Consider the following 16806-nt stretch of genomic DNA (forward strand, 5'->3'; position numbering starts at 1 on the left):
CATCATCGCTAATGTGAGGCTCCTTAGAAACTGAAGGCACTCATGGCACGGTCTCTCTCTTCTCAAAGACATCAAAGGCAGTCTTCACTAGACTTTACTTCTCTTTTCCAATTCAGTCAGCAGCAACAAAAACGGTAGAATACGGCAGGTCTCAGACATCAGTACACATACAGTATTCTATACTGAGAGGTTAGTGGAATCTGCAGACAGATGGCAGTTAGACGAGTAAGGAATGGCAAATTATTACAACATCACCGACAAACAGATATATGATGGAGGTTACTGTGGACACTTGTGGAAGAGGAGCAGGAAGTGTAGACTAAAAATAAATAAAAAACACCCTCAAGCCCACTTCAAATCAACTGAAAATTTAAACACGCTCCTGCTTAAGACCAAGGTGATACTTCCATTTTTGCAGGGACAGCACTTCTCAACCGCTGCTTATAAAAGGGTGTCAAAAACATCAAGCAAGAAAAAGCCTTTTCTACACAGACCTCTTAAAAATGTGAAGCAGCAATGCACTTCTGCTATTTACTGCTTCCTCGCACTGTTGAGATAAATAGGAAGATGAGTGCCTCTATAACTCTATTCCAACAGGGAGGATGAAAGCTAATACAGTTTTCCTATGATACCAGCATTTGGTGAGGCCTTCATTTTTCAATTATTTCCTTCTATTAAAAAGTAGCTGAACCCAAAAAGATCTAAAAAATAGAAAGCAAGAAAAGAACTAACCTCAACTTTCACCTATATTAATAGTCCCTCCTAAGTTCCAAGATGGGGATTCTGGAACACACTATGGCTCAGTAATGATGGGATACCTGCATTTTATGGGGGCCGCTCTTCTCAACCGTTTCCATTGAAAGGAGAGTCACTGATTCTAATCAGATCTGAAAAATACAAAGCTAGAAAGGTCTGCGCTCACCTCTTCTAAATGGGAAACTGCAATCCTGCATCCTCACTGCTCTTGGCATTCTACTTTCTGGTAACTATAAAGAAAACACACTAGGGACAATCTCCATCGACACCCCAATTCCTACTACTGTCACAAATACTTCCAAGGCAGCATCATTCATCTTTATTAACATTCCCTCTTACTTCGAAGATGGGGGTTCTTTACCAGAGAGCTTTCTCCCTTCACTCTGGAGATAAAACACAGTAAGGCAATACGTATAACCCTAAATAACATTGTATTGCAAGGTATGGCAACAACTATGGTTAAGTACATATATAAACATTGGTATATATACTACAGTAAAAAGGGTACCTGCACTTTACATGGAAATCCTACAGGGGTCTTGACTCCTGAACTGCCCTGTTGAGATGAAGGTGTAGACAAGTTGCCCCCCTAAACCACTCCAAATCAACTAATTGAAGACACCGTTGCTCGGTACTGATGGGATACCTGCATTTTATGGGGGCTGCGCTTCTCAACCGTTTCCATTGAACGGAGAGTCACTGATTCTAATCAGATCTGAAAAATACAAAGCTAGAAAGGTCTGCGCTCACCTCAACTGGGAAACTGCAATCCGGCATCCTCACTGCTCTTGGCATTCTACGTTCTGGTAAATATAAACAAAACACACTAGGGACAATCTCCATCGACACCCCAATTCCTACTACTGTCACAAATACTTCCAAGGCAGCATCTTTAACCTATATCAACAGTCCCTCTTACTTCTAAGATGGGGGTTCTTTACCATAGAGCTTCCTTCCTTCACTCTGGGGATAAAACACAGTAAGGCAAGACACATCCCCCTAAAGAACATGGTATTCAAGATATGGCAACAACTATGGTTAAGTACATATATAAACATTGGTATATATACTACAGTAAAAAGGGTACCTGCACTTTACATGGAAATCCTACAGGGGTCTTGACTCCTGAACTGCCCTGTTGAGATTAAAGTGTAGACAAGTTGCGCCCCCAAACCACTCCATATCAATTATTTCAATACTCCAAACTAGGGACAATCTCCATCGACACCCCAATTCCTACTTCTGTCACAAGTACTTCCAAGGCAGTATCTTAACCTATATCAACAGTCCCTCTTACTTTTAAGATGGGGGTTCTTTACCATAGAGCTTCCTTCCTTCACTCTGGGGATAAAACACAGTAAGGCAAGACACATCCCCCCCCTAAAGAACATTCTACTGCAAGATATGGCAACAACTATGGTTAAGTACATATATAAACATTGGTATATATACTACAGTAAAAAGGGTACCTGCACTTTACATGGAAATCCTACAGGGGTCTTGACTCCTGAACTGCCCTGTTGAGATGAAGGTGTAGACAAGTTGCGCCCCCAAACCACTCCATATCAACTATTTCAATACTCCAAACTAGGGACAATCTCCATCGACACCCCAATTCCTACTTCTGTCACAAGTACTTCCAAGGCAATATCTTTCACCTACATCAACAGTCCCTCTTACTTCTAAGATGGGGCTTCTTTACCATAGAGCTTCCTTCCTTCACTCTGGGGATAAAACACAATAAGGCAAGACACATCCCCCCTAAAGAACATTGCATTGCAGGATATGGCAAAAACTATGGTTAAGTACATATATAAACATTGGTATATATACTACAGTAAAAAGGGTACCTGCACTTTACATGGAAATCCTACAGGGGTCTTGACTCCTGAACTGCCCTGTTGAGATGAAGGTGTAGACAAGTAGCGCCCCCAAACCACTCCATATCAACTATTTCAATACTCCAAACTAGGGACAATCTCCATCGACACCCCAATTCCTACTTCTGTCACAAGTACTTCCAAGGCAGCATCTTAACCTATATCAACAGTCCCTCTTACTTTTAAGATGGGGGTTCTTTACCATAGAGCTTCCTTCCTTCACTCTGGGGATAAAACACAGTAAGGCAAGACACATCCCCCTAAAGAACATTCTATTGCAAGATATGGCAAAAACTATGGCTAAGTACATATATAAACATTGGTATATATACTACAGTAAAAAGGGTACCTGCACTTTACATGGAAATCCTACAGGGGTCTTGACTCCTGAACTGCCCTGCAGAGATGAAGGTGTAGACAAGTTGCCCCCCTAAACCACTCCAAGTCAACTAATTGAAGACACCATTTGCTCGGTACTGATGGGATACCTGCATTTTATGGGGGCTGCGCTTCTCAACCGTTTCCATTGAACGGAGAGTCACTGATTCTAATCAGATCTGAAAAATACAAAGCTAGAAAGGTCTGCGCTCACCTCAACTGGGAAACTGCAATCCGGCATCCTCACTGCTCTTAGCATTCTATGTTCTGGTAACTATGAAGAAAACACACTAGGGACAATCTCCATCGACACCCCAATTCCTACTTCTGTCACAAGTACTTCCAAGGCAATATCTTTCACCTACATCAACAGTCCCTCTTACTTTTAAGATGGGGCTTCTTTACCATAGAGCTTCCTTCCTTCACTCTGGGGATAAAACACAATAAGGCAAGACACATCCCCCTAAAGAACATTGCATTGCAGGATATGGCAAAAACTATGGTTAAGTACATATATAAACATTGGTATATATACTACAGTAAAAAGGGTACCTGCACTTTACATGGAAATCCTACAGGGGTCTTGACTCCTGAACTGCCCTGTTGAAATTAAAGTGTAGACAAGTTGCGCCCCCAAACCACTCCATATCAACTATTTCAATACTCCAAACTAGGGACAATCTCCATCGACACCCCAATTCCTACTTCTGTCACAAATACTTCCAAGGCAGCATCTTTAACCTATATCAACAGTCCCTCTTACTTCTAAGATGGGGCTTCTTTACCATAGAGCTTCCTTCCATCACTCTGGGGATAAAACACAGTAAGGAAAGACACATCCCCCCCCTAAAGAACATTCTATTGCAAGATATGGCAACAACTATGGTTAAGTACATATATAAACATTGGTATATATACTACAGTAAAAAGGGTACCAGCACTTTACATGGAAATCCTACAGGGGTCTTGACTCCTGAACTGCCCTGTTGAGATGAAGGTGTAGACAAGTTGCCCCCCTAAACCACTCCAAGTCAACTAATTGAAGACACCATTTGCTCGGTACTGATGGGATACCTGCATTTTATGTGGGCCGCGCTTCTCAACCGTTTCCATTGAACGGAGAGTCACTGATTCTAATCAGATCTGAAAAATACAAAGCTAGAAAGGTCTGCGCTCACCTCAACTGGGAAACTGCAATCCTGCATCCTCACTGCTCTTGGCATTCTACGTTCTGGTAAATATAAACAAAACACACTAGGGACAATCTCCATCGACACCCCAATTCCTGCTTCTGTCACAAATACTTCCAAGGCAGCATCTTTAACCTACATCAACAGTCCCTCTTACTTCTAAGATGGGGCTTCTTTACCATAGAGCTTCCTTCCTTCACTCTGGGGATAAAACACAATAAGGCAAGACACATTCCCCCCTAAAGAACATTCTACTGCAAGATATGGCAAAACTATGGTTAAGTACATATATAAACATTGGTATATATACTACAGTAAAAAAGGGTACCTGCACTTTACATGGAAATCCTACAGGGGACTTGACTCCTGAACTGCCCTGTTGAGATGAAGGTGTAGACAAGTTGCCCCCCTAAACCACTCCAAATCAACTAATTGAAGACACCGTTGCAATTCCTACTTCTGTCACAAATACTTCCAAGGCAGCATCTTTAACCTATATCAACAGTCCCTCTTACTTCTAAGATGGGGCTTCTTTACCATAGAGCTTCCTTCCATCACTCTGGGGATAAAACACAGTAAGGCAAGACACATCCCCCTAAAGAACATGGTATTCAAGATATGGCAAAAACTATGGTTAAGTACATATATAAACATTGGTATATATACTACAGTAAAAAGGGTACCTGCACTTTACATGGAAATCCTACAGGGGTCTTGACTCCTGAATTGCCCTGTTGAGATGAAGGTGTAGACAAGTTGCCCCCCTAAACCACTCCAAGTCAACTAATTGAAGACACCATTTGCTCGGTACTGATGGGATACCTGCATTTTATGGGGGCTGCGCTTCTCAACCGTTTCCATTGAACGGAGAGTCACTGATTCCAATCAGATCTGAAAAATACAAAGCTAGAAAGGTCTGCGCTCACCTCAACTAGGAAACTGCAATCCGGCATCCTCACTGCTCTTGGCATTCTACGTTCTGGTAACTATGAAGAAAACACACTAGGGACAATCTCCATCGACACCCCAATTCCTACTACTGTCACAAATACTTCCAAGGCAACATCTTTAACCTATATCAACAGTCCCTCTTACTTCTAAGATGGGGGTTCTTTACCATAGAGCTTCCTTCCTTCACTCTGGGGATAAAACACAATAAGGCAAGACATATTCCCCCCTAAAGAACATTGCATTGCAGGATATGGCAACAACTATGGTTAAGTACATATATAAACATTGGTATATATACTACAGTAAAAAGGGTACCTGCACTTTACATGGAAATCCTACAGGGGACTTGACTCCTGAACTGCCCTGTTGAGATGAAGGTGTAGACAAGTTGCCCCCCTAAACCACTCCAAATCAACTAATTGAAGACACCATTTGCTCGGTACTGATGGGATACCTGCATTTTATGGGGGCCGCGCTTCTCAACCGTTTCCATTGAACGGAGAGTCACTGATTCTAATCAGATCTGAAAAATACAAAGCTAGAAAGGTCTGCGCTCACCTCAACTGGGAAACTGCAATCCGGCATCCTCACTGCTCTTGGCATTCTACGTTCTGGTAACTATGAAGAAAACACACTAGGGACAATCTCCATCGACACCCCAATTCCTGCTTCTGTCACAAATACTTCCAAGGCAATATCTTTAACCTATATCAACAGTCCCTCTTACTTTTAAGATGGGGGTTCTTTACCATAGAGCTTCCTTCCTTCACTCTGGGGATAAAACACAGTAAGGCAAGACACATCCCCCTAAAGAACATGGTATTCAAGATATGGCAACAACTATGGTTAAGTACATATATAAACATTGGTATATATACTACAGTAAAAAGGGTACCTGCACTTTACATGGAAATCCTACAGGGGTCTTGACTCCTGAACTGCCCTGTTGAGATTAAAGTGTAGACAAGTTGCGCCCCCAAACCACTCCATATCAATTATTTCAATACTCCAAACTAGGGACAATCTCCATCGACACCCCAATTCCTACTTCTGTCACAAGTACTTCCAAGGCAGTATCTTAACCTATATCAACAGTCCCTCTTACTTTTAAGATGGGGGTTCTTTACCATAGAGCTTCCTTCCTTCACTCTGGGGATAAAACACAGTAAGGCAAGACACATCCCCCCCCTAAAGAACATTCTACTGCAAGATATGGCAACAACTATGGTTAAGTACATATATAAACATTGGTATATATACTACAGTAAAAAGGGTACCTGCACTTTACATGGAAATCCTACAGGGGTCTTGACTCCTGAACTGCCCTGTTGAGATGAAGGTGTAGACAAGTTGCGCCCCCAAACCACTCCATATCAACTATTTCAATACTCCAAACTAGGGACAATCTCCATCGACACCCCAATTCCTACTTCTGTCACAAGTACTTCCAAGGCAATATCTTTCACCTACATCAACAGTCCCTCTTACTTCTAAGATGGGGCTTCTTTACCATAGAGCTTCCTTCCTTCACTCTGGGGATAAAACACAATAAGGCAAGACACATCCCCCCTAAAGAACATTGCATTGCAGGATATGGCAAAAACTATGGTTAAGTACATATATAAACATTGGTATATATACTACAGTAAAAAGGGTACCTGCACTTTACATGGAAATCCTACAGGGGTCTTGACTCCTGAACTGCCCTGTTGAGATGAAGGTGTAGACAAGTAGCGCCCCCAAACCACTCCATATCAACTATTTCAATACTCCAAACTAGGGACAATCTCCATCGACACCCCAATTCCTACTTCTGTCACAAGTACTTCCAAGGCAGCATCTTAACCTATATCAACAGTCCCTCTTACTTTTAAGATGGGGGTTCTTTACCATAGAGCTTCCTTCCTTCACTCTGGGGATAAAACACAGTAAGGCAAGACACATCCCCCTAAAGAACATTCTATTGCAAGATATGACAACAACTATGGTTAAGTACATATATAAACATTGGTATATATACTACAGTAAAAAGGGTACCTGCACTTTACATGGAAATCCTACAGGGGACTTGACTCCTGAACTGCCCTGCAGAGATGAAGGTGTAGACAAGTTGCCCCCCTAAACCACTCCAAGTCAACTAATTGAAGACACCATTTGCTCGGTACTGATGGGATACCTGCATTTTATGGGGGCTGCGCTTCTCAACCGTTTCCATTGAACGGAGAGTCACTGATTCTAATCAGATCTGAAAAATACAAAGCTAGAAAGGTCTGCGCTCACCTCAACTGGGAAACTGCAATCCGGCATCCTCACTGCTCTTAGCATTCTATGTTCTGGTAACTATGAAGAAAACACACTAGGGACAATCTCCATCGACACCCCAATTCCTACTTCTGTCACAAGTACTTCCAAGGCAATATCTTTCACCTACATCAACAGTCCCTCTTACTTTTAAGATGGGGCTTCTTTACCATAGAGCTTCCTTCCTTCACTCTGGGGATAAAACACAATAAGGCAAGACACATCCCCCTAAAGAACATTGCATTGCAGGATATGGCAAAAACTATGGTTAAGTACATATATAAACATTGGTATATATACTACAGTAAAAAGGGTACCTGCACTTTACATGGAAATCCTACAGGGGTCTTGACTCCTGAACTGCCCTGTTGAAATTAAAGTGTAGACAAGTTGCGCCCCCAAACCACTCCATATCAACTATTTCAATACTCCAAACTAGGGACAATCTCCATCGACACCCCAATTCCTACTTCTGTCACAAATACTTCCAAGGCAGCATCTTTAACCTATATCAACAGTCCCTCTTACTTCTAAGATGGGGCTTCTTTACCATAGAGCTTCCTTCCATCACTCTGGGGATAAAACACAGTAAGGCAAGACACATCCCCCCCCTAAAGAACATTCTATTGCAAGATATGGCAACAACTATGGTTAAGTACATATATAAACATTGGTATATATACTACAGTAAAAAGGGTACCAGCACTTTACATGGAAATCCTACAGGGGTCTTGACTCCTGAACTGCCCTGTTGAGATGAAGGTGTAGACAAGTTGCCCCCCTAAACCACTCCAAGTCAACTAATTGAAGACACCATTTGCTCGGTACTGATGGGATACCTGCATTTTATGTGGGCCGCGCTTCTCAACCGTTTCCATTGAACGGAGAGTCACTGATTCTAATCAGATCTGAAAAATACAAAGCTAGAAAGGTCTGCGCTCACCTCAACTGGGAAACTGCAATCCTGCATCCTCACTGCTCTTGGCATTCTACGTTCTGGTAAATATAAACAAAACACACTAGGGACAATCTCCATCGACACCCCAATTCCTGCTTCTGTCACAAATACTTCCAAGGCAGCATCTTTAACCTACATCAACAGTCCCTCTTACTTCTAAGATGGGGCTTCTTTACCATAGAGCTTCCTTCCTTCACTCTGGGGATAAAACACAATAAGGCAAGACACATTCCCCCCTAAAGAACATTCTACTGCAAGATATGGCAAAACTATGGTTAAGTACATATATAAACATTGGTATATATACTACAGTAAAAAAGGGTACCTGCACTTTACATGGAAATCCTACAGGGGACTTGACTCCTGAACTGCCCTGTTGAGATGAAGGTGTAGACAAGTTGCCCCCCTAAACCACTCCAAATCAACTAATTGAAGACACCGTTGCAATTCCTACTTCTGTCACAAATACTTCCAAGGCAGCATCTTTAACCTATATCAACAGTCCCTCTTACTTCTAAGATGGGGCTTCTTTACCATAGAGCTTCCTTCCTTCACTCTGGGGATAAAACACAGTAAGGCAAGACACATCCCCCTAAAGAACATGGTATTCAAGATATGGCAAAAACTATGGTTAAGTACATATATAAACATTGGTATATATACTACAGTAAAAAGGGTACCTGCACTTTACATGGAAATCCTACAGGGGTCTTGACTCCTGAATTGCCCTGTTGAGATGAAGGTGTAGACAAGTTGCCCCCCTAAACCACTCCAAGTCAACTAATTGAAGACACCATTTGCTCGGTACTGATGGGATACCTGCATTTTATGGGGGCTGCGCTTCTCAACCGTTTCCATTGAACGGAGAGTCACTGATTCCAATCAGATCTGAAAAATACAAAGCTAGAAAGGTCTGCGCTCACCTCAACTAGGAAACTGCAATCCGGCATCCTCACTGCTCTTGGCATTCTACGTTCTGGTAACTATGAAGAAAACACACTAGGGACAATCTCCATCGACACCCCAATTCCTACTACTGTCACAAATACTTCCAAGGCAACATCTTTAACCTATATCAACAGTCCCTCTTACTTCTAAGATGGGGGTTCTTTACCATAGAGCTTCCTTCCTTCACTCTGGGGATAAAACACAATAAGGCAAGACATATTCCCCCCTAAAGAACATTGCATTGCAGGATATGGCAACAACTATGGTTAAGTACATATATAAACATTGGTATATATACTACAGTAAAAAGGGTACCTGCACTTTACATGGAAATCCTACAGGGGACTTGACTCCTGAACTGCCCTGTTGAGATGAAGGTGTAGACAAGTTGCCCCCCTAAACCACTCCAAATCAACTAATTGAAGACACCATTTGCTCGGTACTGATGGGATACCTGCATTTTATGGGGGCCGCGCTTCTCAACCGTTTCCATTGAACGGAGAGTCACTGATTCTAATCAGATCTGAAAAATACAAAGCTAGAAAGGTCTGCGCTCACCTCAACTGGGAAACTGCAATCCGGCATCCTCACTGCTCTTGGCATTCTACGTTCTGGTAACTATGAAGAAAACACACTAGGGACAATCTCCATCGACACCCCAATTCCTGCTTCTGTCACAAATACTTCCAAGGCAATATCTTTAACCTATATCAACAGTCCCTCTTACTTTTAAGATGGGGGTTCTTTACCATAGAGCTTCCTTCCTTCACTCTGGGGATAAAACACAATAAGGCAAGACACATCCCCCTAAAGAACATTGCATTGCAGGATATGGCAACAACTATGGTTAAGTACATATATAAACATTGGTATATATACTACAGTAAAAAGGGTACCTGCACTTTACATGGAAATCCTACAGGGGTCTTGACTCCTGAACTGCCCTGTTGAGATGAAGGTGTAGACAAGTTGCGCCCCCAAACCACTCCATATCAACTAATTGAAGACACCATTTGCTCGGTACTGATGGGATACCTGCATTTTATGGGGGCTGCGCTTCTCAACCGTTTCCATTGAACGGAGAGTCACTGATTCTAATCAGATCTGAAAAATACAAAGCTAGAAAGGTCTGCGCTCACCTCAACTGGGAAACTGCAATCCTGCATCCTCACTGCTCTTGGCATTCTACGTTCTGGTAACTATGAAGAAAACACACTAGGGACAATCTCCATCGACACCCCAATTCCTACTACTGTCACAAATACTTCCAAGGCAGCATCTTTAACCTACATCAACAGTCCCTCTTACTTCTAAGATGGGGGTTCTTTACCATAGAGCTTCCTTCCTTCACTCTGGGGATAAAACACAGTAAGGCAAGACACATCCCCCTAAAGAACATTCTATTGCAAGATATGGCAACAACTATGGTTAATTACATATATAAACATTGGTATATATACTACAGCAAAAAGGGTACCTGCACTTTACATGGAAATCCTACAGGGGTCTTGACTCCTGAACTGCCCTGTTGAGATGAAGGTGTAGACAAGTTGCGCCCCCAAACCACTCCATATCAACTATTTCAATACTCCAAACTAGGGACAATCTCCATCGACACCCCAATTCCCACTTCTGTCACAAGTACTTCCAAGGCAACATCTTTAACCTATATCAACAGTCCCTCTTACTTTTAAGATGGGGCTTCTTTACCATAGAGCTTCCTTCCATCACTCTGGGGATAAAACACAGTAAGGCAAGACACATTCCCCCCTAAAGAACATTGCATTGCAGGATATGGCAACAACTATGGTTAAGTACATATATAAACATTGGTATATATACTACAGCAAAAAGGGTACCTGCACTTTACATGGAAATCCTACAGGGGTCTTGACTCCTGAGCTGCCCTGTTGAGATGAAGGTGTAGACAAGTTGCGCCCCCAAACCACTCCACATCAACTATTTCAATACTCCAAACTAGGGACAATCTCCATCGACACCCCAATTCCCACTTCTGTCACAAGTACTTCCAAGGCAACATCTTTAACCTATATCAACAGTCCCTCTTACTTTTAAGATGGGGGTTCTTTACCATAGAGCTTCCTTCCTTCACTCTGGGGATAAAACACAGTAAGGCAAGACACATCCCCCCCTAAAGAACATTCTACTGCAAGATATGGCAAAACTATGGTTAAGTACATATATAAACATTGGTATATATACTACAGTAAAAAAGGGTACCTGCACTTTACATGGAAATCCTACAGGGGTCTTGACTCCTGAACTGCCCTGTTGAGATGAAGGTGTAGACAAGTTGCCCCCCTAAACCACTCCAAATCAACTAATTGAAGACACCGTTGCAATTCCTACTTCTGTCACAAATACTTCCAAGGCAGCATCTTTAACCTATATCAACAGTCCCTCTTACTTTTAAGATGGGGGTTCTTTACCATAGAGCTTCCATCCTTCACTCTGGGGATAAAACACAGTAAGGCAAGACACATCCCCCTAAAGAACATTCTATTGCAAGATATGGCAACAACTATGGTTAAGTACATATATAAACATTGGTATATATACTACAGTAAAAAGGGTACCTGCACTTTACATGGAAATCCTACAGGGGTCTTGACTCCTGAACTGCCCTGTTGAGATTAAAGTGTAGACAAGTTGCGCCCCCAAACCACTCCATATCAACTATTTCAATACTCCAAACTAGGGACAATCTCCATCGACACCCCAATTCCTACTTCTGTCACAAATACTTCCAAGGCAGCATCTTTAACCTATATCAACAGTCCCTCTTACTTCTAAGATGGGGCTTCTTAACCATAGAGCTTCCTTCCTTCACTCTGGGGATAAAACACAGTAAGGCAAGACACATCCCCCTAAAGAACATTCTATTGCAAGATATGGCAACAACTATGGTTAAGTACATATATAAAGATTGGTATATATACTACAGTAAAAAGGGTACCTGCACTTTACATGGAAATCCTACAGGGGTCTTGACTCCTGAACTGCCCTGTTGAGATGAAGGTGTAGACAAGTTGCGTCCCCAAACCACTCCATATCAACTATTTCAATACTCCAAACTAGGGACAATCTCCATCGACACCCCAATTCCTACTTCTGTCACAAGTACTTCCAAGGCAGCATCTTAACCTATATCAACAGTCCCTCTTACTTTTAAGATGGGGGTTCTTTACCATAGAGCTTCCTTCCTTCACTTTGGGGATAAAACACAGTAAGGCAAGACACATCCCCCCTAAAGAACATGGTATTCAAGATATGGCAAAAACTATGGTTAAGTGCATATATAAACATTGGCATATATATACTACAGTAAAAAGGGTACCTGCACTTTACATGGAAATCCTACAGGGGTCTTGACTCCTGAATTGCCCTGTTGAGATGAAGGTGTAGACAAGTTGCCCCCCTAAACCACTCCAAGTCAACTAATTGAAGACACCATTTGCTCGGTACTGATGGGATACCTGCATTTTATGGGGGCTGCGCTTCTCAACCGTTTCCATTGAACGGAGAGTCACTGATTCCAATCAGATCTGAAAAATACAAAGCTAGAAAGGTCTGCGCTCACCTCAACTAGGAAACTGCAATCCGGCATCCTCACTGCTCTTAGCATTCTATGTTCTGGTAACTATGAAGAAAACACACTAGGGACAATCTCCATTGACACCCCAATTCCTACTACTGTCACAAATACTTCTAAGGCAATATCTTTCACCTACATCAACAGTCCCTCTTACTTCTAAGATGGGGCTTCTTTACCATAGAGCTTCCTTCCATCACTCTGGGGATAAAACACAATAAGGCAAGACACATTCCCCCCTAAAGAACATTGCATTGCAGGATATGGCAAAAACTATGGTTAAGTACATATATAAACATTGGTATATATACTACAGTAAAAAGGGTACCTGCACTTTACATGGAAATCCTACAGGGGACTTGACTCCTGAACTGCCCTGTTGAGATGAAGGTGTAGACAAGTTGCGCCCCCAAACCACTCCATATCAACTATTTCAATACTCCAAACTAGGGACAATCTCCATCGACACCCCAATTCCTACTTCTGTCACAAATACTTCCAAGGCAGCATCTTTAACCTATATCAACAGTCCCTCTTACTTCTAAGATGGGGCTTCTTTACCATAGAGCTTCCTTCCTTCACTCTGGGGATAAAACACAATAAGGCAAGACACATCCCCCTAAAGAACATTGCATTGCAGGATATGGCAACAACTATGGTTAAGTACATATATAAACATTGGTATATATACTACAGTAAAAAGGGTACCTGCACTTTACATGGAAATCCTACAGGGGTCTTGACTCCTGAACTGCCCTGTTGAGATGAAGGTGTAGACAAGTTGCGCCCCCAAACCTCTCCATATCAACTATTTCAATACTCCAAACTAGGGACAATCTCCATCGACACCCCAATTCCCACTTCTGTCACAAGTACTTCCAAGGCAACATCTTTAACCTATATCAACAGTCCCTCTTACTTTTAAGATGGGGCTTCTTTACCATAGAGCTTCCTTCCATCACTCTGGGGATAAAACACAGTAAGGCAAGACACATTCCCCCCTAAAGAACATTGCATTGCAGGATATGGCAACAACTATGGTTAAGTACATATATAAACATTGGTATATATACTACAGCAAAAAGGGTACCTGCACTTTACATGGAAATCCTACAGGGGTCTTGACTCCTGAGCTGCCCTGTTGAGATGAAGGTGTAGACAAGTTGCGCCCCCAAACCACTCCACATCAACTATTTCAATACTCCAAACTAGGGACAATCTCCATCGACACCCCAATTCCCACTTCTGTCACAAGTACTTCCAAGGCAACATCTTTAACCTATATCAACAGTCCCTCTTACTTTTAAGATGGGGGTTCTTTACCATAGAGCTTCCTTCCTTCACTCTGGGGATAAAACACAGTAAGGCAAGACACATCCCCCCCTAAAGAACATTCTACTGCAAGATATGGCAAAACTATGGTTAAGTACATATATAAACATTGGTATATATACTACAGTAAAAAAGGGTACCTGCACTTTACATGGAAATCCTACAGGGGACTTGACTCCTGAACTGCCCTGTTGAGATGAAGGTGTAGACAAGTTGCCCCCCTAAACCACTCCAAATCAACTAATTGAAGACACCGTTGCAATTCCTACTTCTGTCACAAATACTTCCAAGGCAGCATCTTTAACCTATATCAACAGTCCCTCTTACTTTTAAGATGGGGCTTCTTTACCATAGAGCTTCCTTCCATCACTCTGGGGATAAAACACAGTAAGGCAAGACACATTCCCCCCTAAAGAACATTGCATTGCAGGATATGGCAACAACTATGGTTAAGTACATATATAAACATTGGTATATATACTACAGCAAAAAGGGTACCTGCACTTTACATGGAAATCCTACAGGGGTCTTGACTCCTGAGCTGCCCTGTTGAGATGAAGGTGTAGACAAGTTGCGCCCCCAAACCACTCCACATCAACTATTTCAATACTCCAAACTAGGGACAATCTCCATCGACACCCCAATTCCCACTTCTGTCACAAGTACTTCCAAGGCAACATCTTTAACCTATATCAACAGTCCCTCTTACTTTTAAGATGGGGGTTCTTTACCATAGAGCTTCCTTCCTTCACTCTGGGGATAAAACACAGTAAGGCAAGACACATCCCCCCCTAAAGAACATTCTACTGCAAGATATGGCAAAACTATGGTTAAGTACATATATAAACATTGGTATATATACTACAGTAAAAAAGGGTACCTGCACTTTACATGGAAATCCTACAGGGGACTTGACTCCTGAACTGCCCTGTTGAGATGAAGGTGTAGACAAGTTGCCCCCCTAAACCACTCCAAATCAACTAATTGAAGACACCGTTGCAATTCCTACTTCTGTCACAAATACTTCCAAGGCAGCATCTTTAACCTATATCAACAGTCCCTCTTACTTTTAAGATGGGGGTTCTTTACCATAGAGCTTCCATCCTTCACTCTGGGGATAAAACACAGTAAGGCAAGACACATCCCCCTAAAGAACATTCTATTGCAAGATATGGCAACAACTATGGTTAAGTACATATATAAACATTGGTATATATACTACAGTAAAAAGGGTACCTGCACTTTACATGGAAATCCTACAGGGGTCTTGACTCCTGAACTGCCCTGTTGAGATGAAGGTGTAGACAAGTTGCCCCCCTAAACCACTCCAAATCAACTAATTGAAGACACCGTTGCAATTCCTACTTCTGTCACAAATACTTCCAAGGCAGCATCTTTAACCTATATCAACAGTCCCTCTTACTTTTAAGATGGGGGTTCTTTACCATAGAGCTTCCATCCTTCACTCTGGGGATAAAACACAGTAAGGCAAGACACATCCCCCTAAAGAACATTCTATTGCAAGATATGGCAACAACTATGGTTAAGTACATATATAAACATTGGTATATATACTACAGTAAAAAGGGTACCTGCACTTTACATGGAAATCCTACAGGGGTCTTGACTCCTGAACTGCCCTGTTGAGATTAAAGTGTAGACAAGTTGCGCCCCCAAACCACTCCATATCAACTATTTCAATACTCCAAACTAGGGACAATCTCCATCGACACCCCAATTCCTACTTCTGTCACAAATACTTCCAAGGCAGCATCTTTAACCTATATCAACAGTCCCTCTTACTTCTAAGATGGGGCTTCTTAACCATAGAGCTTCCTTCCTTCACTCTGGGGATAAAACACAGTAAGGCAAGACACATCCCCCTAAAGAACATTCTATTGCAAGATATGGCAACAACTATGGTTAAGTACATATATAAAGATTGGTATATATACTACAGTAAAAAGGGTACCTGCACTTTACATGGAAATCCTACAGGGGTCTTGACTCCTGAACTGCCCTGTTGAGATGAAGGTGTAGACAAGTTGCGTCCCCAAACCACTCCATATCAACTATTTCAATACTCCAAACTAGGGACAATCTCCATCGACACCCCAATTCCTACTTCTGTCACAAGTACTTCCAAGGCAGCATCTTAACCTATATCAACAGTCCCTCTTACTTTTAAGATGGGGGTTCTTTACCATAGAGCTTCCTTCCTTCACTTTGGGGATAAAACACAGTAAGGCAAGACACATCCCCCCTAAAGAACATGGTATTCAAGATATGGCAAAAACTATGGTTAAGTGCATATATAAACATTGGCATATATATACTACAGTAAAAAGGGTACCTGCACTTTACATGGAAATCCTACAGGGGTCTTGACTCCTGAATTGCCCTGTTGAGATGAAGGTGTAGACAAGTTGCCCCCCTAAACCACTCCAAGTCAACTAATTGAAGACACCATTTGCTCGGTACTGATGGGATACCTGCATT

The 16806-nt window shown here is 42.0% G+C and overlaps 1 long non-coding RNA gene across 1 annotated transcript in view; it reads right to left on the reverse strand.

Moving 5' to 3' along the window:
* Window positions 1–16806, reverse strand: part of LOC136582146 (uncharacterized) — a 31929-nt gene that overhangs the window by 1379 nt on the left and 13744 nt on the right. The window contains exon 1 of the long non-coding RNA XR_010787146.1: window positions 1–16806. This exon is cut by the window's right edge and continues 13744 nt beyond it. This is a non-coding gene — a long non-coding RNA (uncharacterized lncRNA).

This window comes from Eleutherodactylus coqui, chromosome 11 (assembly GCF_035609145.1).
Source record: "Eleutherodactylus coqui strain aEleCoq1 chromosome 11, aEleCoq1.hap1, whole genome shotgun sequence".
NCBI lineage: Eukaryota > Metazoa > Chordata > Amphibia > Anura > Eleutherodactylidae > Eleutherodactylus > Eleutherodactylus coqui.